The following is a 27,227-nucleotide window of genomic DNA, read 5'->3' on the forward strand; positions in this document are numbered from 1 at the left end:
TGGTGACCCACGTGTTTAGTAGTGACGCAACTGCTAGGATGCAGCTGAACGTCCGCCTTTTGAGAGCGAGAAAATTTTCGCAGTCGGCAGGACTCGAACCTACGCTCCCAGAGGGAATCTGATTTCAAGTCAGACGCCTTAACCACTCGGCCACGACTGCCGGTGGCGGAAGCGACTCCCGACAACTGAAACCGCCATCTTTAGAAGCAATCTGATGGCAGAAAACGGCGTGGCCTCACTCTTTTCTGTAGGGTTTCCATTAGCCGTTACGAAAGTGTATTAATTTTCGCCCAGACAGGGACTTGAACCCAGGACCCTTTGGTTGAAAACCTAGCGCTCTACCGACTCAGCTATGCGGGCCCACGCACGAGCATTATCGTACAGCTGCGCGGTGCGCGAGTGATTCGTATGTCGTAATTACTGGCTTATGGCTCCGATGGCGACTTCACCGACTTCCCACTGACGCACCGCTGACGCTAGTTTTCTGTCGTCTTAAAACGATCGACATACCTCCAAGCAGCTGCGAGATCTTAAGAAAAGAAACGCTGCACCACTGCTTTGGCCGCACTCGAGTGATGGAAATTGCGATTCTTAAAAAGAAAATGAAATGTTCGCTCTGTCCATCACTTTCGAGCACATCTGTGAACTCACGATCTCAGCGACGGCTTTCTGCAGTCCCAGCGTCAGTGTCAGTGTGAGGTGAACCGATAGCCACAGTAAGCAGCGGTCGTCGCGAAAACTCAGTATTCTTAAAACGGAAATTTTCGTCTTGTTGAGAATGGCGTCACTGGTTTGCACCCGCATTCGCCCACGCATGTCACATGTGTGCGAAAATGTTTGCTCCTCTGTACGCAAAATCGCACGCAGCCGGTAGGATTCGAACCTACGCTCCCAGAGGGAATCTGATTTCGAGTCAGACGCCTTAACCACTCGGCCACGACTGCCGTTAGCGCGGTGTTCTCCCGACACATGCAACTGCTACCGTTTAAAGCACTGTGGTGTCAGTAAACGGCGTAACTGCATTATTTTCCGTAGCGTTTCCACCGCTACCAGACGAATCGCTACCAAAGTGTTAAAATTTCCGCCTCGACGGGGCCTTGAACCCTGGACCCTTAGGTTAAAAGCCTAATGCTCTACCAACTGAGCTATCCGGGCTCAGACGAGGCTGCAAAACCTCCCACAATGCACAACTATACATTGACTCATGTCCTTTACTGTTGTGCAATCGCTGTATGGGGCCGTTACTAATAAAACGTCGCCTACATGCTGTCTACAAACTTATCACGCTAAGCTCGTAACACACTCTCGAAGACTGCTGGCACACGATGCAACAACAAATTGCACTAGTTGTTACGCCTCATACGTCGGAGCAGAGAATTTACGTGTTTTGTCGACACTCACTGGGCAATTGGAAAATTCACAAGCATTTCGAATGCAATGTTTCCCACGCTTTCGCTCATTTCACGGTTCCGTTGAAGACGTTCTTCACCACCTGACACAGAAAAAGGAATGCAGTCGGTAGGATATTTTTAATTCTTTTGCTTCTAGGGGAGTTAGTTGTCTAGTGAGTTCCTCTTATGGCATGCACTAGACAACCAGAACAGCTACAGGAGAGAGTCATTTTTGTTGTCAGCGGTAGTTGCATTATCACAAACGCAGAGTAATTCCATTGGCGTCGCATCAAAACGAATACCTGCCGAAACCCGGGATCGAACCAGGGACCTTTAGATCTTCAGTCTAACGCTCTCCCAACTGAGCTATTTCGGCTGACGTCGAAGGTTGCCATTTGCATGTGTTCGTTAACCTCTGCCTCGTTGCCAATTTCACAGTCACCTTCGTCTGATAAGACACAGGGGCGCTGAAAGGCGAGCAGCCGATGCAGTGAAGTTCCACACACATTTCTTCTTCTTCCGTCATCGTAACAAGCAAACATGTCGACTCGATTCGTGTAATATTGACTTCGCTGACGCTAGAAAACCCGTGCTATATCGATGCCAGGGGCAACTCGTGTGCGGAGAACGAGACACAAGAAGGAGTGAGTCTCTCCACCGTATGAGAGGCAGTATCTAGCAGATACACACGGTAAAACATACGACTTGCGTTAGCTCATAAATTGCTACACGTCATCGTCTGCAAGCTAAAATGGACACATCTGCACTGCCCAGTGAGGCGACACTTGTACTAACACCAGGTGGACGGCTGTGAGACGCGGAGATGAGCTGCGGCTTCTGGGCGCGACTGTAACGCTGCGCCCTGGATCAAATAGCACTGCACATTGCTGGTGACCCACGTGTTTAGTAGTGACGCAACTGCTAGGATGCAGCTGAACGTCCGCCTTTTGAGAGCGAGAAAATTTTCGCAGTCGGCAGGACTCGAACCTACGCTCCCAGAGGGAATCTGATTTCAAGTCAGACGCCTTAACCACTCGGCCACGACTGCCGGTGGCGGAAGCGACTCCCGACAACTGAAACCGCCATCTTTAGAAGCAATCTGATGGCAGAAAACGGCGTGGCCTCACTCTTTTCTGTAGGGTTTCCATTAGCCGTTACGAAAGTGTATTAATTTTCGCCCAGACAGGGACTTGAACCCAGGACCCTTTGGTTGAAAACCTAGCGCTCTACCGACTCAGCTATGCGGGCCCACGCACGAGCATTATCGTACAGCTGCGCGGTGCGCGAGTGATTCGTATGTCGTAATTACTGGCTTATGGCTCCGATGGCGACTTCACCGACTTCCCACTGACGCACCGCTGACGCTAGTTTTCTGTCGTCTTAAAACGATCGACATACCTCCAAGCAGCTGCGAGATCTTAAGAAAAGAAACGCTGCACCACTGCTTTGGCCGCACTCGAGTGATGGAAATTGCGATTCTTAAAAAGAAAATGAAATGTTCGCTCTGTCCATCACTTTCGAGCACATCTGTGAACTCACGATCTCAGCGACGGCTTTCTGCAGTCCCAGCGTCAGTGTCAGTGTGAGGTGAACCGATAGCCACAGTAAGCAGCGGTCGTCGCGAAAACTCAGTATTCTTAAAACGGAAATTTTCGTCTTGTTGAGAATGGCGTCACTGGTTTGCACCCGCATTCGCCCACGCATGTCACATGTGTGCGAAAATGTTTGCTCCTCTGTACGCAAAATCGCACGCAGCCGGTAGGATTCGAACCTACGCTCCCAGAGGGAATCTGATTTCGAGTCAGACGCCTTAACCACTCGGCCACGACTGCCGTTAGCGCGGTGTTCTCCCGACACATGCAACTGCTACCGTTTAAAGCACTGTGGTGTCAGTAAACGGCGTAACTGCATTATTTTCCGTAGCGTTTCCACCGCTACCAGACGAATCGCTACCAAAGTGTTAAAATTTCCGCCTCGACGGGGCCTTGAACCCTGGACCCTTAGGTTAAAAGCCTAATGCTCTACCAACTGAGCTATCCGGGCTCAGACGAGGCTGCAAAACCTCCCACAATGCACAACTATACATTGACTCATGTCCTTTACTGTTGTGCAATCGCTGTATGGGGCCGTTACTAATAAAACGTCGCCTACATGCTGTCTACAAACTTATCACGCTAAGCTCGTAACACACTCTCGAAGACTGCTGGCACACGATGCAACAACAAATTGCACTAGTTGTTACGCCTCATACGTCGGAGCAGAGAATTTACGTGTTTTGTCGACACTCACTGGGCAATTGGAAAATTCACAAGCATTTCGAATGCAATGTTTCCCACGCTTTCGCTCATTTCACGGTTCCGTTGAAGACGTTCTTCACCACCTGACACAGAAAAAGGAATGCAGTCGGTAGGATATTTTTAATTCTTTTGCTTCTAGGGGAGTTAGTTGTCTAGTGAGTTCCTCTTATGGCATGCACTAGACAACCAGAACAGCTACAGGAGAGAGTCATTTTTGTTGTCAGCGGTAGTTGCATTATCACAAACGCAGAGTAATTCCATTGGCGTCGCATCAAAACGAATACCTGCCGAAACCCGGGATCGAACCAGGGACCTTTAGATCTTCAGTCTAACGCTCTCCCAACTGAGCTATTTCGGCTGACGTCGAAGGTTGCCATTTGCATGTGTTCGTTAACCTCTGCCTCGTTGCCAATTTCACAGTCACCTTCGTCTGATAAGACACAGGGGCGCTGAAAGGCGAGCAGCCGATGCAGTGAAGTTCCACACACATTTCTTCTTCTTCCGTCATCGTAACAAGCAAACAGGTCGACTCGATTCGTGTAATATTGACTTCGCTGACGCTAGAAAACCCGTGCTATATCGATGCCAGGGGCAACTCGTGTGCGGAGAACGAGACACAAGAAGGAGTGAGTCTCTCCACCGTATGAGAGGCAGTATCTAGCAGATACACACGGTAAAACATACGACTTGCGTTAGCTCATAAATTGCTACACGTCATCGTCTGCAAGCTAAAATGGACACATCTGCACTGCCCAGTGAGGCGACACTTGTACTAACACCAGGTGGACGGCTGTGAGACGCGGAGATGAGCTGCGGCTTCTGGGCGCGACTGTAACGCTGCGCCCTGGATCAAATAGCACTGCACATTGCTGGTGACCCACGTGTTTAGTAGTGACGCAACTGCTAGGATGCAGCTGAACGTCCGCCTTTTGAGAGCGAGAAAATTTTCGCAGTCGGCAGGACTCGAACCTACGCTCCCAGAGGGAATCTGATTTCAAGTCAGACGCCTTAACCACTCGGCCACGACTGCCGGTGGCGGAAGCGACTCCCGACAACTGAAACCGCCATCTTTAGAAGCAATCTGATGGCAGAAAACGGCGTGGCCTCACTCTTTTCTGTAGGGTTTCCATTAGCCGTTACGAAAGTGTATTAATTTTCGCCCAGACAGGGACTTGAACCCAGGACCCTTTGGTTGAAAACCTAGCGCTCTACCGACTCAGCTATGCGGGCCCACGCACGAGCATTATCGTACAGCTGCGCGGTGCGCGAGTGATTCGTATGTCGTAATTACTGGCTTATGGCTCCGATGGCGACTTCACCGACTTCCCACTGACGCACCGCTGACGCTAGTTTTCTGTCGTCTTAAAACGATCGACATACCTCCAAGCAGCTGCGAGATCTTAAGAAAAGAAACGCTGCACCACTGCTTTGGCCGCACTCGAGTGATGGAAATTGCGATTCTTAAAAAGAAAATGAAATGTTCGCTCTGTCCATCACTTTCGAGCACATCTGTGAACTCACGATCTCAGCGACGGCTTTCTGCAGTCCCAGCGTCAGTGTCAGTGTGAGGTGAACCGATAGCCACAGTAAGCAGCGGTCGTCGCGAAAACTCAGTATTCTTAAAACGGAAATTTTCGTCTTGTTGAGAATGGCGTCACTGGTTTGCACCCGCATTCGCCCACGCATGTCACATGTGTGCGAAAATGTTTGCTCCTCTGTACGCAAAATCGCACGCAGCCGGTAGGATTCGAACCTACGCTCCCAGAGGGAATCTGATTTCGAGTCAGACGCCTTAACCACTCGGCCACGACTGCCGTTAGCGCGGTGTTCTCCCGACACATGCAACTGCTACCGTTTAAAGCACTGTGGTGTCAGTAAACGGCGTAACTGCATTATTTTCCGTAGCGTTTCCACCGCTACCAGACGAATCGCTACCAAAGTGTTAAAATTTCCGCCTCGACGGGGCCTTGAACCCTGGACCCTTAGATTAAAAGCCTAATGCTCTACCAACTGAGCTATCCGGGCTCAGACGAGGCTGCGAAACCTCCCACAATGCACAACTATACATTGACTCATGTCCTTTACTGTTGTGCAATCGCTGTATGGGGCCGTTACTAATAAAACGTCGCCTACATGCTGTCTACAAACTTATCACGCTAAGCTCGTAACACACTCTCGAAGACTGCTGGCACACGATGCAACAACAAATTGCACTAGTTGTTACGCCTCATACGTCGGAGCAGAGAATTTACGTGTTTTGTCGACACTCACTGGGCAATTGGAAAATTCACAAGCATTTCGAATGCAATGTTTCCCACGCTTTCGCTCATTTCACGGTTCCGTTGAAGACGTTCTTCACCACCTGACACAGAAAAAGGAATGCAGTCGGTAGGATATTTTTAATTCTTTTGCTTCTAGGGGAGTTAGTTGTCTAGTGAGTTCCTCTTATGGCATGCACTAGACAACCAGAACAGCTACAGGAGAGAGTCATTTTTGTTGTCAGCGGTAGTTGCATTATCACAAACGCAGAGTAATTCCATTGGCGTCGCATCAAAACGAATACCTGCCGAAACCCGGGATCGAACCAGGGACCTTTAGATCTTCAGTCTAACGCTCTCCCAACTGAGCTATTTCGGCTGACGTCGAAGGTTGCCATTTGCATGTGTTCGTTAACCTCTGCCTCGTTGCCAATTTCACAGTCACCTTCGTCTGATAAGACACAGGGGCGCTGAAAGGCGAGCAGCCGATGCAGTGAAGTTCCACACACATTTCTTCTTCTTCCGTCATCGTAACAAGCAAACATGTCGACTCGATTCGTGTAATATTGACTTCGCTGACGCTAGAAAACCCGTGCTATATCGATGCCAGGGGCAACTCGTGTGCGGAGAACGAGACACAAGAAGGAGTGAGTCTCTCCACCGTATGAGAGGCAGTATCTAGCAGATACACACGGTAAAACATACGACTTGCGTTAGCTCATAAATTGCTACACGTCATCGTCTGCAAGCTAAAATGGACACATCTGCACTGCCCAGTGAGGCGACACTTGTACTAACACCAGGTGGACGGCTGTGAGACGCGGAGATGAGCTGCGGCTTCTGGGCGCGACTGTAACGCTGCGCCCTGGATCAAATAGCACTGCACATTGCTGGTGACCCACGTGTTTAGTAGTGACGCAACTGCTAGGATGCAGCTGAACGTCCGCCTTTTGAGAGCGAGAAAATTTTCGCAGTCGGCAGGACTCGAACCTACGCTCCCAGAGGGAATCTGATTTCAAGTCAGACGCCTTAACCACTCGGCCACGACTGCCGGTGGCGGAAGCGACTCCCGACAACTGAAACCGCCATCTTTAGAAGCAATCTGATGGCAGAAAACGGCGTGGCCTCACTCTTTTCTGTAGGGTTTCCATTAGCCGTTACGAAAGTGTATTAATTTTCGCCCAGACAGGGACTTGAACCCAGGACCCTTTGGTTGAAAACCTAGCGCTCTACCGACTCAGCTATGCGGGCCCACGCACGAGCATTATCGTACAGCTGCGCGGTGCGCGAGTGATTCGTATGTCGTAATTACTGGCTTATGGCTCCGATGGCGACTTCACCGACTTCCCACTGACGCACCGCTGACGCTAGTTTTCTGTCGTCTTAAAACGATCGACATACCTCCAAGCAGCTGCGAGATCTTAAGAAAAGAAACGCTGCACCACTGCTTTGGCCGCACTCGAGTGATGGAAATTGCGATTCTTAAAAAGAAAATGAAATGTTCGCTCTGTCCATCACTTTCGAGCACATCTGTGAACTCACGATCTCAGCGACGGCTTTCTGCAGTCCCAGCGTCAGTGTCAGTGTGAGGTGAACCGATAGCCACAGTAAGCAGCGGTCGTCGCGAAAACTCAGTATTCTTAAAACGGAAATTTTCGTCTTGTTGAGAATGGCGTCACTGGTTTGCACCCGCATTCGCCCACGCATGTCACATGTGTGCGAAAATGTTTGCTCCTCTGTACGCAAAATCGCACGCAGCCGGTAGGATTCGAACCTACGCTCCCAGAGGGAATCTGATTTCGAGTCAGACGCCTTAACCACTCGGCCACGACTGCCGTTAGCGCGGTGTTCTCCCGACACATGCAACTGCTACCGTTTAAAGCACTGTGGTGTCAGTAAACGGCGTAACTGCATTATTTTCCGTAGCGTTTCCACCGCTACCAGACGAATCGCTACCAAAGTGTTAAAATTTCCGCCTCGACGGGGCCTTGAACCCTGGACCCTTAGGTTAAAAGCCTAATGCTCTACCAACTGAGCTATCCGGGCTCAGACGAGGCTGCAAAACCTCCCACAATGCACAACTATACATTGACTCATGTCCTTTACTGTTGTGCAATCGCTGTATGGGGCCGTTACTAATAAAACGTCGCCTACATGCTGTCTACAAACTTATCACGCTAAGCTCGTAACACACTCTCGAAGACTGCTGGCACACGATGCAACAACAAATTGCACTAGTTGTTACGCCTCATACGTCGGAGCAGAGAATTTACGTGTTTTGTCGACACTCACTGGGCAATTGGAAAATTCACAAGCATTTCGAATGCAATGTTTCCCACGCTTTCGCTCATTTCACGGTTCCGTTGAAGACGTTCTTCACCACCTGACACAGAAAAAGGAATGCAGTCGGTAGGATATTTTTAATTCTTTTGCTTCTAGGGGAGTTAGTTGTCTAGTGAGTTCCTCTTATGGCATGCACTAGACAACCAGAACAGCTACAGGAGAGAGTCATTTTTGTTGTCAGCGGTAGTTGCATTATCACAAACGCAGAGTAATTCCATTGGCGTCGCATCAAAACGAATACCTGCCGAAACCCGGGATCGAACCAGGGACCTTTAGATCTTCAGTCTAACGCTCTCCCAACTGAGCTATTTCGGCTGACGTCGAAGGTTGCCATTTGCATGTGTTCGTTAACCTCTGCCTCGTTGCCAATTTCACAGTCACCTTCGTCTGATAAGACACAGGGGCGCTGAAAGGCGAGCAGCCGATGCAGTGAAGTTCCACACACATTTCTTCTTCTTCCGTCATCGTAACAAGCAAACATGTCGACTCGATTCGTGTAATATTGACTTCGCTGACGCTAGAAAACCCGTGCTATATCGATGCCAGGGGCAACTCGTGTGCGGAGAACGAGACACAAGAAGGAGTGAGTCTCTCCACCGTATGAGAGGCAGTATCTAGCAGATACACACGGTAAAACATACGACTTGCGTTAGCTCATAAATTGCTACACGTCATCGTCTGCAAGCTAAAATGGACACATCTGCACTGCCCAGTGAGGCGACACTTGTACTAACACCAGGTGGACGGCTGTGAGACGCGGAGATGAGCTGCGGCTTCTGGGCGCGACTGTAACGCTGCGCCCTGGATCAAATAGCACTGCACATTGCTGGTGACCCACGTGTTTAGTAGTGACGCAACTGCTAGGATGCAGCTGAACGTCCGCCTTTTGAGAGCGAGAAAATTTTCGCAGTCGGCAGGACTCGAACCTACGCTCCCAGAGGGAATCTGATTTCAAGTCAGACGCCTTAACCACTCGGCCACGACTGCCGGTGGCGGAAGCGACTCCCGACAACTGAAACCGCCATCTTTAGAAGCAATCTGATGGCAGAAAACGGCGTGGCCTCACTCTTTTCTGTAGGGTTTCCATTAGCCGTTACGAAAGTGTATTAATTTTCGCCCAGACAGGGACTTGAACCCAGGACCCTTTGGTTGAAAACCTAGCGCTCTACCGACTCAGCTATGCGGGCCCACGCACGAGCATTATCGTACAGCTGCGCGGTGCGCGAGTGATTCGTATGTCGTAATTACTGGCTTATGGCTCCGATGGCGACTTCACCGACTTCCCACTGACGCACCGCTGACGCTAGTTTTCTGTCGTCTTAAAACGATCGACATACCTCCAAGCAGCTGCGAGATCTTAAGAAAAGAAACGCTGCACCACTGCTTTGGCCGCACTCGAGTGATGGAAATTGCGATTCTTAAAAAGAAAATGAAATGTTCGCTCTGTCCATCACTTTCGAGCACATCTGTGAACTCACGATCTCAGCGACGGCTTTCTGCAGTCCCAGCGTCAGTGTCAGTGTGAGGTGAACCGATAGCCACAGTAAGCAGCGGTCGTCGCGAAAACTCAGTATTCTTAAAACGGAAATTTTCGTCTTGTTGAGAATGGCGTCACTGGTTTGCACCCGCATTCGCCCACGCATGTCACATGTGTGCGAAAATGTTTGCTCCTCTGTACGCAAAATCGCACGCAGCCGGTAGGATTCGAACCTACGCTCCCAGAGGGAATCTGATTTCGAGTCAGACGCCTTAACCACTCGGCCACGACTGCCGCTAGCGCGGTGTTCTCCCGACACATGCAACTGCTACCGTTTAAAGCACTGTGGTGTCAGTAAACGGCGTAACTGCATTATTTTCCGTAGCGTTTCCACCGCTACCAGACGAATCGCTACCAAAGTGTTAAAATTTCCGCCTCGACGGGGCCTTGAACCCTGGACCCTTAGGTTAAAAGCCTAATGCTCTACCAACTGAGCTATCCGGGCTCAGACGAGGCTGCAAAACCTCCCACAATGCACAACTATACATTGACTCATGTCCTTTACTGTTGTGCAATCGCTGTATGGGGCCGTTACTAATAAAACGTCGCCTACATGCTGTCTACAAACTTATCACGCTAAGCTCGTAACACACTCTCGAAGACTGCTGGCACACGATGCAACAACAAATTGCACTAGTTGTTACGCCTCATACGTCGGAGCAGAGAATTTACGTGTTTTGTCGACACTCACTGGGCAATTGGAAAATTCACAAGCATTTCGAATGCAATGTTTCCCACGCTTTCGCTCATTTCACGGTTCCGTTGAAGACGTTCTTCACCACCTGACACAGAAAAAGGAATGCAGTCGGTAGGATATTTTTAATTCTTTTGCTTCTAGGGGAGTTAGTTGTCTAGTGAGTTCCTCTTATGGCATGCACTAGACAACCAGAACAGCTACAGGAGAGAGTCATTTTTGTTGTCAGCGGTAGTTGCATTATCACAAACGCAGAGTAATTCCATTGGCGTCGCATCAAAACGAACACCTGCCGAAACCCGGGATCGAACCAGGGACCTTTAGATCTTCAGTCTAACGCTCTCCCAACTGAGCTATTTCGGCTGACGTCGAAGGTTGCCATTTGCATGTGTTCGTTAACCTCTGCCTCGTTGCCAATTTCACAGTCACCTTCGTCTGATAAGACACAGGGGCGCTGAAAGGCGAGCAGCCGATGCAGTGAAGTTCCACACACATTTCTTCTTCTTCCGTCATCGTAACAAGCAAACATGTCGACTCGATTCGTGTAATATTGACTTCGCTGACGCTAGAAAACCCGTGCTATATCGATGCCAGGGGCAACTCGTGTGCGGAGAACGAGACACAAGAAGGAGTGAGTCTCTCCACCGTATGAGAGGCAGTATCTAGCAGATACACACGGTAAAACATACGACTTGCGTTAGCTCATAAATTGCTACACGTCATCGTCTGCAAGCTAAAATGGACACATCTGCACTGCCCAGTGAGGCGACACTTGTACTAACACCAGGTGGACGGCTGTGAGACGCGGAGATGAGCTGCGGCTTCTGGGCGCGACTGTAACGCTGCGCCCTGGATCAAATAGCACTGCACATTGCTGGTGACCCACGTGTTTAGTAGTGACGCAACTGCTAGGATGCAGCTGAACGTCCGCCTTTTGAGAGCGAGAAAATTTTCGCAGTCGGCAGGACTCGAACCTACGCTCCCAGAGGGAATCTGATTTCAAGTCAGACGCCTTAACCACTCGGCCACGACTGCCGGTGGCGGAAGCGACTCCCGACAACTGAAACCGCCATCTTTAGAAGCAATCTGATGGCAGAAAACGGCGTGGCCTCACTCTTTTCTGTAGGGTTTCCATTAGCCGTTACGAAAGTGTATTAATTTTCGCCCAGACAGGGACTTGAACCCAGGACCCTTTGGTTGAAAACCTAGCGCTCTACCGACTCAGCTATGCGGGCCCACGCACGAGCATTATCGTACAGCTGCGCGGTGCGCGAGTGATTCGTATGTCGTAATTACTGGCTTATGGCTCCGATGGCGACTTCACCGACTTCCCACTGACGCACCGCTGACGCTAGTTTTCTGTCGTCTTAAAACGATCGACATACCTCCAAGCAGCTGCGAGATCTTAAGAAAAGAAACGCTGCACCACTGCTTTGGCCGCACTCGAGTGATGGAAATTGCGATTCTTAAAAAGAAAATGAAATGTTCGCTCTGTCCATCACTTTCGAGCACATCTGTGAACTCACGATCTCAGCGACGGCTTTCTGCAGTCCCAGCGTCAGTGTCAGTGTGAGGTGAACCGATAGCCACAGTAAGCAGCGGTCGTCGCGAAAACTCAGTATTCTTAAAACGGAAATTTTCGTCTTGTTGAGAATGGCGTCACTGGTTTGCACCCGCATTCGCCCACGCATGTCACATGTGTGCGAAAATGTTTGCTCCTCTGTACGCAAAATCGCACGCAGCCGGTAGGATTCGAACCTACGCTCCCAGAGGGAATCTGATTTCGAGTCAGACGCCTTAACCACTCGGCCACGACTGCCGTTAGCGCGGTGTTCTCCCGACACATGCAACTGCTACCGTTTAAAGCACTGTGGTGTCAGTAAACGGCGTAACTGCATTATTTTCCGTAGCGTTTCCACCGCTACCAGACGAATCGCTACCAAAGTGTTAAAATTTCCGCCTCGACGGGGCCTTGAACCCTGGACCCTTAGGTTAAAAGCCTAATGCTCTACCAACTGAGCTATCCGGGCTCAGACGAGGCTGCAAAACCTCCCACAATGCACAACTATACATTGACTCATGTCCTTTACTGTTGTGCAATCGCTGTATGGGGCCGTTACTAATAAAACGTCGCCTACATGCTGTCTACAAACTTATCACGCTAAGCTCGTAACACACTCTCGAAGACTGCTGGCACACGATGCAACAACAAATTGCACTAGTTGTTACGCCTCATACGTCGGAGCAGAGAATTTACGTGTTTTGTCGACACTCACTGGGCAATTGGAAAATTCACAAGCATTTCGAATGCAATGTTTCCCACGCTTTCGCTCATTTCACGGTTCCGTTGAAGACGTTCTTCACCACCTGACACAGAAAAAGGAATGCAGTCGGTAGGATATTTTTAATTCTTTTGCTTCTAGGGGAGTTAGTTGTCTAGTGAGTTCCTCTTATGGCATGCACTAGACAACCAGAACAGCTACAGGAGAGAGTCATTTTTGTTGTCAGCGGTAGTTGCATTATCACAAACGCAGAGTAATTCCATTGGCGTCGCATCAAAACGAATACCTGCCGAAACCCGGGATCGAACCAGGGACCTTTAGATCTTCAGTCTAACGCTCTCCCAACTGAGCTATTTCGGCTGACGTCGAAGGTTGCCATTTGCATGTGTTCGTTAACCTCTGCCTCGTTGCCAATTTCACAGTCACCTTCGTCTGATAAGACACAGGGGCGCTGAAAGGCGAGCAGCCGATGCAGTGAAGTTCCACACACATTTCTTCTTCTTCCGTCATCGTAACAAGCAAACATGTCGACTCGATTCGTGTAATATTGACTTCGCTGACGCTAGAAAACCCGTGCTATATCGATGCCAGGGGCAACTCGTGTGCGGAGAACGAGACACAAGAAGGAGTGAGTCTCTCCACCGTATGAGAGGCAGTATCTAGCAGATACACACGGTAAAACATACGACTTGCGTTAGCTCATAAATTGCTACACGTCATCGTCTGCAAGCTAAAATGGACACATCTGCACTGCCCAGTGAGGCGACACTTGTACTAACACCAGGTGGACGGCTGTGAGACGCGGAGATGAGCTGCGGCTTCTGGGCGCGACTGTAACGCTGCGCCCTGGATCAAATAGCACTGCACATTGCTGGTGACCCACGTGTTTAGTAGTGACGCAACTGCTAGGATGCAGCTGAACGTCCGCCTTTTGAGAGCGAGAAAATTTTCGCAGTCGGCAGGACTCGAACCTACGCTCCCAGAGGGAATCTGATTTCAAGTCAGACGCCTTAACCACTCGGCCACGACTGCCGGTGGCGGAAGCGACTCCCGACAACTGAAACCGCCATCTTTAGAAGCAATCTGATGGCAGAAAACGGCGTGGCCTCACTCTTTTCTGTAGGGTTTCCATTAGCCGTTACGAAAGTGTATTAATTTTCGCCCAGACAGGGACTTGAACCCAGGACCCTTTGGTTGAAAACCTAGCGCTCTACCGACTCAGCTATGCGGGCCCACGCACGAGCATTATCGTACAGCTGCGCGGTGCGCGAGTGATTCGTATGTCGTAATTACTGGCTTATGGCTCCGATGGCGACTTCACCGACTTCCCACTGACGCCCCGCTGACGCTAGTTTTCTGTCGTCTTAAAACGATCGACATACCTCCAAGCAGCTGCGAGATCTTAAGAAAAGAAACGCTGCACCACTGCTTTGGCCGCACTCGAGTGATGGAAATTGCGATTCTTAAAAAGAAAATGAAATGTTCGCTCTGTCCATCACTTTCGAGCACATCTGTGAACTCACGATCTCAGCGACGGCTTTCTGCAGTCCCAGCGTCAGTGTCAGTGTGAGGTGAACCGATAGCCACAGTAAGCAGCGGTCGTCGCGAAAACTCAGTATTCTTAAAACGGAAATTTTCGTCTTGTTGAGAATGGCGTCACTGGTTTGCACCCGCATTCGCCCACGCATGTCACATGTGTGCGAAAATGTTTGCTCCTCTGTACGCAAAATCGCACGCAGCCGGTAGGATTCGAACCTACGCTCCCAGAGGGAATCTGATTTCGAGTCAGACGCCTTAACCACTCGGCCACGACTGCCGTTAGCGCGGTGTTCTCCCGACACATGCAACTGCTACCGTTTAAAGCACTGTGGTGTCAGTAAACGGCGTAACTGCATTATTTTCCGTAGCGTTTCCACCGCTACCAGACGAATCGCTACCAAAGTGTTAAAATTTCCGCCTCGACGGGGCCTTGAACCCTGGACCCTTAGGTTAAAAGCCTAATGCTCTACCAACTGAGCTATCCGGGCTCAGACGAGGCTGCAAAACCTCCCACAATGCACAACTATACATTGACTCATGTCCTTTACTGTTGTGCAATCGCTGTATGGGGCCGTTACTAATAAAACGTCGCCTACATGCTGTCTACAAACTTATCACGCTAAGCTCGTAACACACTCTCGAAGACTGCTGGCACACGATGCAACAACAAATTGCACTAGTTGTTACGCCTCATACGTCGGAGCAGAGAATTTACGTGTTTTGTCGACACTCACTGGGCAATTGGAAAATTCACAAGCATTTCGAATGCAATGTTTCCCACGCTTTCGCTCATTTCACGGTTCCGTTGAAGACGTTCTTCACCACCTGACACAGAAAAAGGAATGCAGTCGGTAGGATATTTTTAATTCTTTTGCTTCTAGGGGAGTTAGTTGTCTAGTGAGTTCCTCTTATGGCATGCACTAGACAACCAGAACAGCTACAGGAGAGAGTCATTTTTGTTGTCAGCGGTAGTTGCATTATCACAAACGCAGAGTAATTCCATTGGCGTCGCATCAAAACGAATACCTGCCGAAACCCGGGATCGAACCAGGGACCTTTAGATCTTCAGTCTAACGCTCTCCCAACTGAGCTATTTCGGCTGACGTCGAAGGTTGCCATTTGCATGTGTTCGTTAACCTCTGCCTCGTTGCCAATTTCACAGTCACCTTCGTCTGATAAGACACAGGGGCGCTGAAAGGCGAGCAGCCGATGCAGTGAAGTTCCACACACATTTCTTCTTCTTCCGTCATCGTAACAAGCAAACATGTCGACTCGATTCGTGTAATATTGACTTCGCTGACGCTAGAAAACCCGTGCTATATCGATGCCAGGGGCAACTCGTGTGCGGAGAACGAGACACAAGAAGGAGTGAGTCTCTCCACCGTATGAGAGGCAGTATCTAGCAGATACACACGGTAAAACATACGACTTGCGTTAGCTCATAAATTGCTACACGTCATCGTCTGCAAGCTAAAATGGACACATCTGCACTGCCCAGTGAGGCGACACTTGTACTAACACCAGGTGGACGGCTGTGAGACGCGGAGATGAGCTGCGGCTTCTGGGCGCGACTGTAACGCTGCGCCCTGGATCAAATAGCACTGCACATTGCTGGTGACCCACGTGTTTAGTAGTGACGCAACTGCTAGGATGCAGCTGAACGTCCGCCTTTTGAGAGCGAGAAAATTTTCGCAGTCGGCAGGACTCGAACCTACGCTCCCAGAGGGAATCTGATTTCAAGTCAGACGCCTTAACCACTCGGCCACGACTGCCGGTGGCGGAAGCGACTCCCGACAACTGAAACCGCCATCTTTAGAAGCAATCTGATGGCAGAAAACGGCGTGGCCTCACTCTTTTCTGTAGGGTTTCCATTAGCCGTTACGAAAGTGTATTAATTTTCGCCCAGACAGGGACTTGAACCCAGGACCCTTTGGTTGAAAACCTAGCGCTCTACCGACTCAGCTATGCGGGCCCACGCACGAGCATTATCGTACAGCTGCGCGGTGCGCGAGTGATTCGTATGTCGTAATTACTGGCTTATGGCTCCGATGGCGACTTCACCGACTTCCCACTGACGCACCGCTGACGCTAGTTTTCTGTCGTCTTAAAACGATCGACATACCTCCAAGCAGCTGCGAGATCTTAAGAAAAGAAACGCTGCACCACTGCTTTGGCCGCACTCGAGTGATGGAAATTGCGATTCTTAAAAAGAAAATGAAATGTTCGCTCTGTCCATCACTTTCGAGCACATCTGTGAACTCACGATCTCAGCGACGGCTTTCTGCAGTCCCAGCGTCAGTGTCAGTGTGAGGTGAACCGATAGCCACAGTAAGCAGCGGTCGTCGCGAAAACTCAGTATTCTTAAAACGGAAATTTTCGTCTTGTTGAGAATGGCGTCACTGGTTTGCACCCGCATTCGCCCACGCATGTCACATGTGTGCGAAAATGTTTGCTCCTCTGTACGCAAAATCGCACGCAGCCGGTAGGATTCGAACCTACGCTCCCAGAGGGAATCTGATTTCGAGTCAGACGCCTTAACCACTCGGCCACGACTGCCGTTAGCGCGGTGTTCTCCCGACACATGCAACTGCTACCGTTTAAAGCACTGTGGTGTCAGTAAACGGCGTAACTGCATTATTTTCCGTAGCGTTTCCACCGCTACCAGACGAATCGCTACCAAAGTGTTAAAATTTCCGCCTCGACGGGGCCTTGAACCCTGGACCCTTAGGTTAAAAGCCTAATGCTCTACCAACTGAGCTATCCGGGCTCAGACGAGGCTGCAAAACCTCCCACAATGCACAACTATACATTGACTCATGTCCTTTACTGTTGTGCAATCGCTGTATGGGGCCGTTACTAATAAAACGTCGCCTACATGCTGTCTACAAACTTATCACGCTAAGCTCGTAACACACTCTCGAAGACTGCTGGCACACGATGCAACAACAAATTGCACTAGTTGTTACGCCTCATACGTCGGAGCAGAGAATTTACGTGTTTTGTCGACACTCACTGGGCAATTGGAAAATTCACAAGCATTTCGAATGCAATGTTTCCCACGCTTTCGCTCATTTCACGGTTCCGTTGAAGACGTTCTTCACCACCTGACACAGAAAAAGGAATGCAGTCGGTAGGATATTTTTAATTCTTTTGCTTCTAGGGGAGTTAGTTGTCTAGTGAGTTCCTCTTATGGCATGCACTAGACAACCAGAACAGCTACAGGAGAGAGTCATTTTTGTTGTCAGCGGTAGTTGCATTATCACAAACGCAGAGTAATTCCATTGGCGTCGCATCAAAACGAATACCTGCCGAAACCCGGGATCGAACCAGGGACCTTTAGATCTTCAGTCTAACGCTCTCCCAACTGAGCTATTTCGGCTGACGTCGAAGGTTGCCATTTGCATGTGTTCGTTAACCTCTGCCTCGTTGCCAATTTCACAGTCACCTTCGTCTGATAAGACACAGGGGCGCTGAAAGGCGAGCAGCCGATGCAGTGAAGTTCCACACACATTTCTTCTTCTTCCGTCATCGTAACAAGCAAACATGTCGACTCGATTCGTGTAATATTGACTTCGCTGACGCTAGAAAACCCGTGCTATATCGATGCCAGGGGCAACTCGTGTGCGGAGAACGAGACACAAGAAGGAGTGAGTCTCTCCACCGTATGAGAGGCAGTATCTAGCAGATACACACGGTAAAACATACGACTTGCGTTAGCTCATAAATTGCTACACGTCATCGTCTGCAAGCTAAAATGGACACATCTGCACTGCCCAGTGAGGCGACACTTGTACTAACACCAGGTGGACGGCTGTGAGACGCGGAGATGAGCTGCGGCTTCTGGGCGCGACTGTAACGCTGCGCCCTGGATCAAATAGCACTGCACATTGCTGGTGACCCACGTGTTTAGTAGTGACGCAACTGCTAGGATGCAGCTGAACGTCCGCCTTTTGAGAGCGAGAAAATTTTCGCAGTCGGCAGGACTCGAACCTACGCTCCCAGAGGGAATCTGATTTCAAGTCAGACGCCTTAACCACTCGGCCACGACTGCCGGTGGCGGAAGCGACTCCCGACAACTGAAACCGCCATCTTTAGAAGCAATCTGATGGCAGAAAACGGCGTGGCCTCACTCTTTTCTGTAGGGTTTCCATTAGCCGTTACGAAAGTGTATTAATTTTCGCCCAGACAGGGACTTGAACCCAGGACCCTTTGGTTGAAAACCTAGCGCTCTACCGACTCAGCTATGCGGGCCCACGCACGAGCATTATCGTACAGCTGCGCGGTGCGCGAGTGATTCGTATGTCGTAATTACTGGCTTATGGCTCCGATGGCGACTTCACCGACTTCCCACTGACGCCCCGCTGACGCTAGTTTTCTGTCGTCTTAAAACGATCGACATACCTCCAAGCAGCTGCGAGATCTTAAGAAAAGAAACGCTGCACCACTGCTTTGGCCGCACTCGAGTGATGGAAATTGCGATTCTTAAAAAGAAAATGAAATGTTCGCTCTGTCCATCACTTTCGAGCACATCTGTGAACTCACGATCTCAGCGACGGCTTTCTGCAGTCCCAGCGTCAGTGTCAGTGTGAGGTGAACCGATAGCCACAGTAAGCAGCGGTCGTCGCGAAAACTCAGTATTCTTAAAACGGAAATTTTCGTCTTGTTGAGAATGGCGTCACTGGTTTGCACCCGCATTCGCCCACGCATGTCACATGTGTGCGAAAATGTTTGCTCCTCTGTACGCAAAATCGCACGCAGCCGGTAGGATTCGAACCTACGCTCCCAGAGGGAATCTGATTTCGAGTCAGACGCCTTAACCACTCGGCCACGACTGCCGTTAGCGCGGTGTTCTCCCGACACATGCAACTGCTACCGTTTAAAGCACTGTGGTGTCAGTAAACGGCGTAACTGCATTATTTTCCGTAGCGTTTCCACCGCTACCAGACGAATCGCTACCAAAGTGTTAAAATTTCCGCCTCGACGGGGCCTTGAACCCTGGACCCTTAGGTTAAAAGCCTAATGCTCTACCAACTGAGCTATCCGGGCTCAGACGAGGCTGCAAAACCTCCCACAATGCACAACTATACATTGACTCATGTCCTTTACTGTTGTGCAATCGCTGTATGGGGCCGTTACTAATAAAACGTCGCCTACATGCTGTCTACAAACTTATCACGCTAAGCTCGTAACACACTCTCGAAGACTGCTGGCACACGATGCAACAACAAATTGCACTAGTTGTTACGCCTCATACGTCGGAGCAGAGAATTTACGTGTTTTGTCGACACTCACTGGGCAATTGGAAAATTCACAAGCATTTCGAATGCAATGTTTCCCACGCTTTCGCTCATTTCACGGTTCCGTTGAAGACGTTCTTCACCACCTGACACAGAAAAAGGAATGCAGTCGGTAGGATATTTTTAATTCTTTTGCTTCTAGGGGAGTTAGTTGTCTAGTGAGTTCCTCTTATGGCATGCACTAGACAACCAGAACAGCTACAGGAGAGAGTCATTTTTGTTGTCAGCGGTAGTTGCATTATCACAAACGCAGAGTAATTCCATTGGCGTCGCATCAAAACGAATACCTGCCGAAACCCGGGATCGAACCAGGGACCTTTAGATCTTCAGTCTAACGCTCTCCCAACTGAGCTATTTCGGCTGACGTCGAAGGTTGCCATTTGCATGTGTTCGTTAACCTCTGCCTCGTTGCCAATTTCACAGTCACCTTCGTCTGATAAGACACAGGGGCGCTGAAAGGCGAGCAGCCGATGCAGTGAAGTTCCACACACATTTCTTCTTCTTCCGTCATCGTAACAAGCAAACATGTCGACTCGATTCGTGTAATATTGACTTCGCTGACGCTAGAAAACCCGTGCTATATCGATGCCAGGGGCAACTCGTGTGCGGAGAACGAGACACAAGAAGGAGTGAGTCTCTCCACCGTATGAGAGGCAGTATCTAGCAGATACACACGGTAAAACATACGACTTGCGTTAGCTCATAAATTGCTACACGTCATCGTCTGCAAGCTAAAATGGACACATCTGCACTGCCCAGTGAGGCGACACTTGTACTAACACCAGGTGGACGGCTGTGAGACGCGGAGATGAGCTGCGGCTTCTGGGCGCGACTGTAACGCTGCGCCCTGGATCAAATAGCACTGCACATTGCTGGTGACCCACGTGTTTAGTAGTGACGCAACTGCTAGGATGCAGCTGAACGTCCGCCTTTTGAGAGCGAGAAAATTTTCGCAGTCGGCAGGACTCGAACCTACGCTCCCAGAGGGAATCTGATTTCAAGTCAGACGCCTTAACCACTCGGCCACGACTGCCGGTGGCGGAAGCGACTCCCGACAACTGAAACCGCCATCTTTAGAAGCAATCTGATGGCAGAAAACGGCGTGGCCTCACTCTTTTCTGTAGGGTTTCCATTAGCCGTTACGAAAGTGTATTAATTTTCGCCCAGACAGGGACTTGAACCCAGGACCCTTTGGTTGAAAACCTAGCGCTCTACCGACTCAGCTATGCGGGCCCACGCACGAGCATTATCGTACAGCTGCGCGGTGCGCGAGTGATTCGTATGTCGTAATTACTGGCTTATGGCTCCGATGGCGACTTCACCGACTTCCCACTGACGCACCGCTGACGCTAGTTTTCTGTCGTCTTAAAACGATCGACATACCTCCAAGCAGCTGCGAGATCTTAAGAAAAGAAACGCTGCACCACTGCTTTGGCCGCACTCGAGTGATGGAAATTGCGATTCTTAAAAAGAAAATGAAATGTTCGCTCTGTCCATCACTTTCGAGCACATCTGTGAACTCACGATCTCAGCGACGGCTTTCTGCAGTCCCAGCGTCAGTGTCAGTGTGAGGTGAACCGATAGCCACAGTAAGCAGCGGTCGTCGCGAAAACTCAGTATTCTTAAAACGGAAATTTTCGTCTTGTTGAGAATGGCGTCACTGGTTTGCACCCGCATTCGCCCACGCATGTCACATGTGTGCGAAAATGTTTGCTCCTCTGTACGCAAAATCGCACGCAGCCGGTAGGATTCGAACCTACGCTCCCAGAGGGAATCTGATTTCGAGTCAGACGCCTTAACCACTCGGCCACGACTGCCGTTAGCGCGGTGTTCTCCCGACACATGCAACTGCTACCGTTTAAAGCACTGTGGTGTCAGTAAACGGCGTAACTGCATTATTTTCCGTAGCGTTTCCACCGCTACCAGACGAATCGCTACCAAAGTGTTAAAATTTCCGCCTCGACGGGGCCTTGAACCCTGGACCCTTAGGTTAAAAGCCTAATGCTCTACCAACTGAGCTATCCGGGCTCAGACGAGGCTGCAAAACCTCCCACAATGCACAACTATACATTGACTCATGTCCTTTACTGTTGTGCAATCGCTGTATGGGGCCGTTACTAATAAAACGTCGCCTACATGCTGTCTACAAACTTATCACGCTAAGCTCGTAACACACTCTCGAAGACTGCTGGCACACGATGCAACAACAAATTGCACTAGTTGTTACGCCTCATACGTCGGAGCAGAGAATTTACGTGTTTTGTCGACACTCACTGGGCAATTGGAAAATTCACAAGCATTTCGAATGCAATGTTTCCCACGCTTTCGCTCATTTCACGGTTCCGTTGAAGACGTTCTTCACCACCTGACACAGAAAAAGGAATGCAGTCGGTAGGATATTTTTAATTCTTTTGCTTCTAGGGGAGTTAGTTGTCTAGTGAGTTCCTCTTATGGCATGCACTAGACAACCAGAACAGCTACAGGAGAGAGTCATTTTTGTTGTCAGCGGTAGTTGCATTATCACAAACGCAGAGTAATTCCATTGGCGTCGCATCAAAACGAATACCTGCCGAAACCCGGGATCGAACCAGGGACCTTTAGATCTTCAGTCTAACGCTCTCCCAACTGAGCTATTTCGGCTGACGTCGAAGGTTGCCATTTGCATGTGTTCGTTAACCTCTGCCTCGTTGCCAATTTCACAGTCACCTTCGTCTGATAAGACACAGGGGCGCTGAAAGGCGAGCAGCCGATGCAGTGAAGTTCCACACACATTTCTTCTTCTTCCGTCATCGTAACAAGCAAACATGTCGACTCGATTCGTGTAATATTGACTTCGCTGACGCTAGAAAACCCGTGCTATATCGATGCCAGGGGCAACTCGTGTGCGGAGAACGAGACACAAGAAGGAGTGAGTCTCTCCACCGTATGAGAGGCAGTATCTAGCAGATACACACGGTAAAACATACGACTTGCGTTAGCTCATAAATTGCTACACGTCATCGTCTGCAAGCTAAAATGGACACATCTGCACTGCCCAGTGAGGCGACACTTGTACTAACACCAGGTGGACGGCTGTGAGACGCGGAGATGAGCTGCGGCTTCTGGGCGCGACTGTAACGCTGCGCCCTGGATCAAATAGCACTGCACATTGCTGGTGACCCACGTGTTTAGTAGTGACGCAACTGCTAGGATGCAGCTGAACGTCCGCCTTTTGAGAGCGAGAAAATTTTCGCAGTCGGCAGGACTCGAACCTACGCTCCCAGAGGGAATCTGATTTCAAGTCAGACGCCTTAACCACTCGGCCACGACTGCCGGTGGCGGAAGCGACTCCCGACAACTGAAACCGCCATCTTTAGAAGCAATCTGATGGCAGAAAACGGCGTGGCCTCACTCTTTTCTGTAGGGTTTCCATTAGCCGTTACGAAAGTGTATTAATTTTCGCCCAGACAGGGACTTGAACCCAGGACCCTTTGGTTGAAAACCTAGCGCTCTACCGACTCAGCTATGCGGGCCCACGCACGAGCATTATCGTACAGCTGCGCGGTGCGCGAGTGATTCGTATGTCGTAATTACTGGCTTATGGCTCCGATGGCGACTTCACCGACTTCCCACTGACGCACCGCTGACGCTAGTTTTCTGTCGTCTTAAAACGATCGACATACCTCCAAGCAGCTGCGAGATCTTAAGAAAAGAAACGCTGCACCACTGCTTTGGCCGCACTCGAGTGATGGAAATTGCGATTCTTAAAAAGAAAATGAAATGTTCGCTCTGTCCATCACTTTCGAGCACATCTGTGAACTCACGATCTCAGCGACGGCTTTCTGCAGTCCCAGCGTCAGTGTCAGTGTGAGGTGAACCGATAGCCACAGTAAGCAGCGGTCGTCGCGAAAACTCAGTATTCTTAAAACGGAAATTTTCGTCTTGTTGAGAATGGCGTCACTGGTTTGCACCCGCATTCGCCCACGCATGTCACATGTGTGCGAAAATGTTTGCTCCTCTGTACGCAAAATCGCACGCAGCCGGTAGGATTCGAACCTACGCTCCCAGAGGGAATCTGATTTCGAGTCAGACGCCTTAACCACTCGGCCACGACTGCCGTTAGCGCGGTGTTCTCCCGACACATGCAACTGCTACCGTTTAAAGCACTGTGGTGTCAGTAAACGGCGTAACTGCATTATTTTCCGTAGCGTTTCCACCGCTACCAGACGAATCGCTACCAAAGTGTTAAAATTTCCGCCTCGACGGGGCCTTGAACCCTGGACCCTTAGGTTAAAAGCCTAATGCTCTACCAACTGAGCTATCCGGGCTCAGACGAGGCTGCAAAACCTCCCACAATGCACAACTATACATTGACTCATGTCCTTTACTGTTGTGCAATCGCTGTATGGGGCCGTTACTAATAAAACGTCGCCTACATGCTGTCTACAAACTTATCACGCTAAGCTCGTAACACACTCTCGAAGACTGCTGGCACACGATGCAACAACAAATTGCACTAGTTGTTACGCCTCATACGTCGGAGCAGAGAATTTACGTGTTTTGTCGACACTCACTGGGCAATTGGAAAATTCACAAGCATTTCGAATGCAATGTTTCCCACGCTTTCGCTCATTTCACGGTTCCGTTGAAGACGTTCTTCACCACCTGACACAGAAAAAGGAATGCAGTCGGTAGGATATTTTTAATTCTTTTGCTTCTAGGGGAGTTAGTTGTCTAGTGAGTTCCTCTTATGGCATGCACTAGACAACCAGAACAGCTACAGGAGAGAGTCATTTTTGTTGTCAGCGGTAGTTGCATTATCACAAACGCAGAGTAATTCCATTGGCGTCGCATCAAAACGAATACCTGCCGAAACCCGGGATCGAACCAGGGACCTTTAGATCTTCAGTCTAACGCTCTCCCAACTGAGCTATTTCGGCTGACGTCGAAGGTTGCCATTTGCATGTGTTCGTTAACCTCTGCCTCGTTGCCAATTTCACAGTCACCTTCGTCTGATAAGACACAGGGGCGCTGAAAGGCGAGCAGCCGATGCAGTGAAGTTCCACACACATTTCTTCTTCTTCCGTCATCGTAACAAGCAAACATGTCGACTCGATTCGTGTAATATTGACTTCGCTGACGCTAGAAAACCCGTGCTATATCGATGCCAGGGGCAACTCGTGTGCGGAGAACGAGACACAAGAAGGAGTGAGTCTCTCCACCGTATGAGAGGCAGTATCTAGCAGATACACACGGTAAAACATACGACTTGCGTTAGCTCATAAATTGCTACACGTCATCGTCTGCAAGCTAAAATGGACACATCTGCACTGCCCAGTGAGGCGACACTTGTACTAACACCAGGTGGACGGCTGTGAGACGCGGAGATGAGCTGCGGCTTCTGGGCGCGACTGTAACGCTGCGCCCTGGATCAAATAGCACTGCACATTGCTGGTGACCCACGTGTTTAGTAGTGACGCAACTGCTAGGATGCAGCTGAACGTCCGCCTTTTGAGAGCGAGAAAATTTTCGCAGTCGGCAGGACTCGAACCTACGCTCCCAGAGGGAATCTGATTTCAAGTCAGACGCCTTAACCACTCGGCCACGACTGCCGGTGGCGGAAGCGACTCCCGACAACTGAAACCGCCATCTTTAGAAGCAATCTGATGGCAGAAAACGGCGTGGCCTCACTCTTTTCTGTAGGGTTTCCATTAGCCGTTACGAAAGTGTATTAATTTTCGCCCAGACAGGGACTTGAACCCAGGACCCTTTGGTTGAAAACCTAGCGCTCTACCGACTCAGCTATGCGGGCCCACGCACGAGCATTATCGTACAGCTGCGCGGTGCGCGAGTGATTCGTATGTCGTAATTACTGGCTTATGGCTCCGATGGCGACTTCACCGACTTCCCACTGACGCACCGCTGACGCTAGTTTTCTGTCGTCTTAAAACGATCGACATACCTCCAAGCAGCTGCGAGATCTTAAGAAAAGAAACGCTGCACCACTGCTTTGGCCGCACTCGAGTGATGGAAATTGCGATTCTTAAAAAGAAAATGAAATGTTCGCTCTGTCCATCACTTTCGAGCACATCTGTGAACTCACGATCTCAGCGACGGCTTTCTGCAGTCCCAGCGTCAGTGTCAGTGTGAGGTGAACCGATAGCCACAGTAAGCAGCGGTCGTCGCGAAAACTCAGTATTCTTAAAACGGAAATTTTCGTCTTGTTGAGAATGGCGTCACTGGTTTGCACCCGCATTCGCCCACGCATGTCACATGTGTGCGAAAATGTTTGCTCCTCTGTACGCAAAATCGCACGCAGCCGGTAGGATTCGAACCTACGCTCCCAGAGGGAATCTGATTTCGAGTCAGACGCCTTAACCACTCGGCCACGACTGCCGTTAGCGCGGTGTTCTCCCGACACATGCAACTGCTACCGTTTAAAGCACTGTGGTGTCAGTAAACGGCGTAACTGCATTATTTTCCGTAGCGTTTCCACCGCTACCAGACGAATCGCTACCAAAGTGTTAAAATTTCCGCCTCGACGGGGCCTTGAACCCTGGACCCTTAGGTTAAAAGCCTAATGCTCTACCAACTGAGCTATCCGGGCTCAGACGAGGCTGCAAAACCTCCCACAATGCACAACTATACATTGACTCATGTCCTTTACTGTTGTGCAATCGCTGTATGGGGCCGTTACTAATAAAACGTCGCCTACATGCTGTCTACAAACTTATCACGCTAAGCTCGTAACACACTCTCGAAGACTGCTGGCACACGATGCAACAACAAATTGCACTAGTTGTTACGCCTCATACGTCGGAGCAGAGAATTTACGTGTTTTGTCGACACTCACTGGGCAATTGGAAAATTCACAAGCATTTCGAATGCAATGTTTCCCACGCTTTCGCTCATTTCACGGTTCCGTTGAAGACGTTCTTCACCACCTGACACAGAAAAAGGAATGCAGTCGGTAGGATATTTTTAATTCTTTTGCTTCTAGGGGAGTTAGTTGTCTAGTGAGTTCCTCTTATGGCATGCACTAGACAACCAGAACAGCTACAGGAGAGAGTCATTTTTGTTGTCAGCGGTAGTTGCATTATCACAAACGCAGAGTAATTCCATTGGCGTCGCATCAAAACGAATACCTGCCGAAACCCGGGATCGAACCAGGGACCTTTAGATCTTCAGTCTAACGCTCTCCCAACTGAGCTATTTCGGCTGACGTCGAAGGTTGCCATTTGCATGTGTTCGTTAACCTCTGCCTCGTTGCCAATTTCACAGTCACCTTCGTCTGATAAGACACAGGGGCGCTGAAAGGCGAGCAGCCGATGCAGTGAAGTTCCACACACATTTCTTCTTCTTCCGTCATCGTAACAAGCAAACATGTCGACTCGATTCGTGTAATATTGACTTCGCTGACGCTAGAAAACCCGTGCTATATCGATGCCAGGGGCAACTCGTGTGCGGAGAACGAGACACAAGAAGGAGTGAGTCTCTCCACCGTATGAGAGGCAGTATCTAGCAGATACACACGGTAAAACATACGACTTGCGTTAGCTCATAAATTGCTACACGTCATCGTCTGCAAGCTAAAATGGACACATCTGCAC

At 49.8% G+C, this 27,227-nt stretch overlaps 48 non-coding genes across 48 annotated transcripts; all 48 read right to left on the reverse strand.

Annotated features, from left to right (window-relative positions):
* Positions 1-78: 78 nt before the first annotated feature.
* Trnas-uga (transfer RNA serine (anticodon UGA)) lies at positions 79-160 on the reverse strand. The gene has a single exon. It is a non-coding gene; the product is annotated as a tRNA-Ser (tRNA).
* Positions 161-862: 702 nt separating this feature from the next.
* Positions 863-944, reverse strand: Trnas-cga (transfer RNA serine (anticodon CGA)). The gene has a single exon. It is a non-coding gene; the product is annotated as a tRNA-Ser (tRNA).
* A 138-nt stretch (positions 945-1,082) lies between these two features.
* Positions 1,083-1,155, reverse strand: Trnak-uuu (transfer RNA lysine (anticodon UUU)). The gene has a single exon. It is a non-coding gene; the product is annotated as a tRNA-Lys (tRNA).
* A 539-nt stretch (positions 1,156-1,694) lies between these two features.
* Trnaf-gaa (transfer RNA phenylalanine (anticodon GAA)) lies at positions 1,695-1,767 on the reverse strand. Its single transcript has one exon. It is a non-coding gene; the product is annotated as a tRNA-Phe (tRNA).
* A 590-nt stretch (positions 1,768-2,357) lies between these two features.
* On the reverse strand, positions 2,358-2,439 carry Trnas-uga (transfer RNA serine (anticodon UGA)). The gene has a single exon. It is a non-coding gene; the product is annotated as a tRNA-Ser (tRNA).
* A 702-nt stretch (positions 2,440-3,141) lies between these two features.
* Trnas-cga (transfer RNA serine (anticodon CGA)) lies at positions 3,142-3,223 on the reverse strand. Its single transcript has one exon. It is a non-coding gene; the product is annotated as a tRNA-Ser (tRNA).
* Positions 3,224-3,361: 138 nt separating this feature from the next.
* Positions 3,362-3,434, reverse strand: Trnak-uuu (transfer RNA lysine (anticodon UUU)). The gene has a single exon. It is a non-coding gene; the product is annotated as a tRNA-Lys (tRNA).
* A 539-nt stretch (positions 3,435-3,973) lies between these two features.
* Trnaf-gaa (transfer RNA phenylalanine (anticodon GAA)) lies at positions 3,974-4,046 on the reverse strand. The gene has a single exon. It is a non-coding gene; the product is annotated as a tRNA-Phe (tRNA).
* A 590-nt stretch (positions 4,047-4,636) lies between these two features.
* On the reverse strand, positions 4,637-4,718 carry Trnas-uga (transfer RNA serine (anticodon UGA)). The gene has a single exon. It is a non-coding gene; the product is annotated as a tRNA-Ser (tRNA).
* A 702-nt stretch (positions 4,719-5,420) lies between these two features.
* Positions 5,421-5,502, reverse strand: Trnas-cga (transfer RNA serine (anticodon CGA)). Its single transcript has one exon. It is a non-coding gene; the product is annotated as a tRNA-Ser (tRNA).
* A 138-nt stretch (positions 5,503-5,640) lies between these two features.
* Positions 5,641-5,713, reverse strand: Trnak-uuu (transfer RNA lysine (anticodon UUU)). The gene has a single exon. It is a non-coding gene; the product is annotated as a tRNA-Lys (tRNA).
* Positions 5,714-6,252: 539 nt separating this feature from the next.
* Trnaf-gaa (transfer RNA phenylalanine (anticodon GAA)) lies at positions 6,253-6,325 on the reverse strand. The gene has a single exon. It is a non-coding gene; the product is annotated as a tRNA-Phe (tRNA).
* A 590-nt stretch (positions 6,326-6,915) lies between these two features.
* Trnas-uga (transfer RNA serine (anticodon UGA)) lies at positions 6,916-6,997 on the reverse strand. The gene has a single exon. It is a non-coding gene; the product is annotated as a tRNA-Ser (tRNA).
* Positions 6,998-7,699: 702 nt separating this feature from the next.
* On the reverse strand, positions 7,700-7,781 carry Trnas-cga (transfer RNA serine (anticodon CGA)). Its single transcript has one exon. It is a non-coding gene; the product is annotated as a tRNA-Ser (tRNA).
* A 138-nt stretch (positions 7,782-7,919) lies between these two features.
* On the reverse strand, positions 7,920-7,992 carry Trnak-uuu (transfer RNA lysine (anticodon UUU)). Its single transcript has one exon. It is a non-coding gene; the product is annotated as a tRNA-Lys (tRNA).
* Positions 7,993-8,531: 539 nt separating this feature from the next.
* On the reverse strand, positions 8,532-8,604 carry Trnaf-gaa (transfer RNA phenylalanine (anticodon GAA)). The gene has a single exon. It is a non-coding gene; the product is annotated as a tRNA-Phe (tRNA).
* Positions 8,605-9,194: 590 nt separating this feature from the next.
* Trnas-uga (transfer RNA serine (anticodon UGA)) lies at positions 9,195-9,276 on the reverse strand. Its single transcript has one exon. It is a non-coding gene; the product is annotated as a tRNA-Ser (tRNA).
* Positions 9,277-9,978: 702 nt separating this feature from the next.
* Positions 9,979-10,060, reverse strand: Trnas-cga (transfer RNA serine (anticodon CGA)). The gene has a single exon. It is a non-coding gene; the product is annotated as a tRNA-Ser (tRNA).
* A 138-nt stretch (positions 10,061-10,198) lies between these two features.
* Trnak-uuu (transfer RNA lysine (anticodon UUU)) lies at positions 10,199-10,271 on the reverse strand. Its single transcript has one exon. It is a non-coding gene; the product is annotated as a tRNA-Lys (tRNA).
* A 539-nt stretch (positions 10,272-10,810) lies between these two features.
* Trnaf-gaa (transfer RNA phenylalanine (anticodon GAA)) lies at positions 10,811-10,883 on the reverse strand. The gene has a single exon. It is a non-coding gene; the product is annotated as a tRNA-Phe (tRNA).
* A 590-nt stretch (positions 10,884-11,473) lies between these two features.
* Trnas-uga (transfer RNA serine (anticodon UGA)) lies at positions 11,474-11,555 on the reverse strand. The gene has a single exon. It is a non-coding gene; the product is annotated as a tRNA-Ser (tRNA).
* A 702-nt stretch (positions 11,556-12,257) lies between these two features.
* On the reverse strand, positions 12,258-12,339 carry Trnas-cga (transfer RNA serine (anticodon CGA)). Its single transcript has one exon. It is a non-coding gene; the product is annotated as a tRNA-Ser (tRNA).
* A 138-nt stretch (positions 12,340-12,477) lies between these two features.
* Positions 12,478-12,550, reverse strand: Trnak-uuu (transfer RNA lysine (anticodon UUU)). The gene has a single exon. It is a non-coding gene; the product is annotated as a tRNA-Lys (tRNA).
* A 539-nt stretch (positions 12,551-13,089) lies between these two features.
* Trnaf-gaa (transfer RNA phenylalanine (anticodon GAA)) lies at positions 13,090-13,162 on the reverse strand. The gene has a single exon. It is a non-coding gene; the product is annotated as a tRNA-Phe (tRNA).
* A 590-nt stretch (positions 13,163-13,752) lies between these two features.
* Positions 13,753-13,834, reverse strand: Trnas-uga (transfer RNA serine (anticodon UGA)). The gene has a single exon. It is a non-coding gene; the product is annotated as a tRNA-Ser (tRNA).
* Positions 13,835-14,536: 702 nt separating this feature from the next.
* On the reverse strand, positions 14,537-14,618 carry Trnas-cga (transfer RNA serine (anticodon CGA)). The gene has a single exon. It is a non-coding gene; the product is annotated as a tRNA-Ser (tRNA).
* Positions 14,619-14,756: 138 nt separating this feature from the next.
* Trnak-uuu (transfer RNA lysine (anticodon UUU)) lies at positions 14,757-14,829 on the reverse strand. Its single transcript has one exon. It is a non-coding gene; the product is annotated as a tRNA-Lys (tRNA).
* A 539-nt stretch (positions 14,830-15,368) lies between these two features.
* Trnaf-gaa (transfer RNA phenylalanine (anticodon GAA)) lies at positions 15,369-15,441 on the reverse strand. The gene has a single exon. It is a non-coding gene; the product is annotated as a tRNA-Phe (tRNA).
* Positions 15,442-16,031: 590 nt separating this feature from the next.
* Trnas-uga (transfer RNA serine (anticodon UGA)) lies at positions 16,032-16,113 on the reverse strand. Its single transcript has one exon. It is a non-coding gene; the product is annotated as a tRNA-Ser (tRNA).
* Positions 16,114-16,815: 702 nt separating this feature from the next.
* Positions 16,816-16,897, reverse strand: Trnas-cga (transfer RNA serine (anticodon CGA)). Its single transcript has one exon. It is a non-coding gene; the product is annotated as a tRNA-Ser (tRNA).
* Positions 16,898-17,035: 138 nt separating this feature from the next.
* Positions 17,036-17,108, reverse strand: Trnak-uuu (transfer RNA lysine (anticodon UUU)). The gene has a single exon. It is a non-coding gene; the product is annotated as a tRNA-Lys (tRNA).
* Positions 17,109-17,647: 539 nt separating this feature from the next.
* On the reverse strand, positions 17,648-17,720 carry Trnaf-gaa (transfer RNA phenylalanine (anticodon GAA)). Its single transcript has one exon. It is a non-coding gene; the product is annotated as a tRNA-Phe (tRNA).
* Positions 17,721-18,310: 590 nt separating this feature from the next.
* On the reverse strand, positions 18,311-18,392 carry Trnas-uga (transfer RNA serine (anticodon UGA)). Its single transcript has one exon. It is a non-coding gene; the product is annotated as a tRNA-Ser (tRNA).
* A 702-nt stretch (positions 18,393-19,094) lies between these two features.
* Trnas-cga (transfer RNA serine (anticodon CGA)) lies at positions 19,095-19,176 on the reverse strand. Its single transcript has one exon. It is a non-coding gene; the product is annotated as a tRNA-Ser (tRNA).
* Positions 19,177-19,314: 138 nt separating this feature from the next.
* Positions 19,315-19,387, reverse strand: Trnak-uuu (transfer RNA lysine (anticodon UUU)). The gene has a single exon. It is a non-coding gene; the product is annotated as a tRNA-Lys (tRNA).
* Positions 19,388-19,926: 539 nt separating this feature from the next.
* Trnaf-gaa (transfer RNA phenylalanine (anticodon GAA)) lies at positions 19,927-19,999 on the reverse strand. Its single transcript has one exon. It is a non-coding gene; the product is annotated as a tRNA-Phe (tRNA).
* Positions 20,000-20,589: 590 nt separating this feature from the next.
* Positions 20,590-20,671, reverse strand: Trnas-uga (transfer RNA serine (anticodon UGA)). Its single transcript has one exon. It is a non-coding gene; the product is annotated as a tRNA-Ser (tRNA).
* A 702-nt stretch (positions 20,672-21,373) lies between these two features.
* On the reverse strand, positions 21,374-21,455 carry Trnas-cga (transfer RNA serine (anticodon CGA)). The gene has a single exon. It is a non-coding gene; the product is annotated as a tRNA-Ser (tRNA).
* A 138-nt stretch (positions 21,456-21,593) lies between these two features.
* On the reverse strand, positions 21,594-21,666 carry Trnak-uuu (transfer RNA lysine (anticodon UUU)). The gene has a single exon. It is a non-coding gene; the product is annotated as a tRNA-Lys (tRNA).
* Positions 21,667-22,205: 539 nt separating this feature from the next.
* Positions 22,206-22,278, reverse strand: Trnaf-gaa (transfer RNA phenylalanine (anticodon GAA)). The gene has a single exon. It is a non-coding gene; the product is annotated as a tRNA-Phe (tRNA).
* Positions 22,279-22,868: 590 nt separating this feature from the next.
* On the reverse strand, positions 22,869-22,950 carry Trnas-uga (transfer RNA serine (anticodon UGA)). Its single transcript has one exon. It is a non-coding gene; the product is annotated as a tRNA-Ser (tRNA).
* A 702-nt stretch (positions 22,951-23,652) lies between these two features.
* Positions 23,653-23,734, reverse strand: Trnas-cga (transfer RNA serine (anticodon CGA)). The gene has a single exon. It is a non-coding gene; the product is annotated as a tRNA-Ser (tRNA).
* A 138-nt stretch (positions 23,735-23,872) lies between these two features.
* Positions 23,873-23,945, reverse strand: Trnak-uuu (transfer RNA lysine (anticodon UUU)). Its single transcript has one exon. It is a non-coding gene; the product is annotated as a tRNA-Lys (tRNA).
* Positions 23,946-24,484: 539 nt separating this feature from the next.
* On the reverse strand, positions 24,485-24,557 carry Trnaf-gaa (transfer RNA phenylalanine (anticodon GAA)). The gene has a single exon. It is a non-coding gene; the product is annotated as a tRNA-Phe (tRNA).
* Positions 24,558-25,147: 590 nt separating this feature from the next.
* Trnas-uga (transfer RNA serine (anticodon UGA)) lies at positions 25,148-25,229 on the reverse strand. Its single transcript has one exon. It is a non-coding gene; the product is annotated as a tRNA-Ser (tRNA).
* Positions 25,230-25,931: 702 nt separating this feature from the next.
* Trnas-cga (transfer RNA serine (anticodon CGA)) lies at positions 25,932-26,013 on the reverse strand. Its single transcript has one exon. It is a non-coding gene; the product is annotated as a tRNA-Ser (tRNA).
* Positions 26,014-26,151: 138 nt separating this feature from the next.
* On the reverse strand, positions 26,152-26,224 carry Trnak-uuu (transfer RNA lysine (anticodon UUU)). The gene has a single exon. It is a non-coding gene; the product is annotated as a tRNA-Lys (tRNA).
* A 539-nt stretch (positions 26,225-26,763) lies between these two features.
* On the reverse strand, positions 26,764-26,836 carry Trnaf-gaa (transfer RNA phenylalanine (anticodon GAA)). Its single transcript has one exon. It is a non-coding gene; the product is annotated as a tRNA-Phe (tRNA).
* Between the last annotated feature and the right edge of the window lie 391 nt (positions 26,837-27,227).

Source organism: Schistocerca serialis, unplaced genomic scaffold, assembly GCF_023864345.2.
Source record: "Schistocerca serialis cubense isolate TAMUIC-IGC-003099 unplaced genomic scaffold, iqSchSeri2.2 HiC_scaffold_1024, whole genome shotgun sequence".
NCBI lineage: Eukaryota > Metazoa > Arthropoda > Insecta > Orthoptera > Acrididae > Schistocerca > Schistocerca serialis.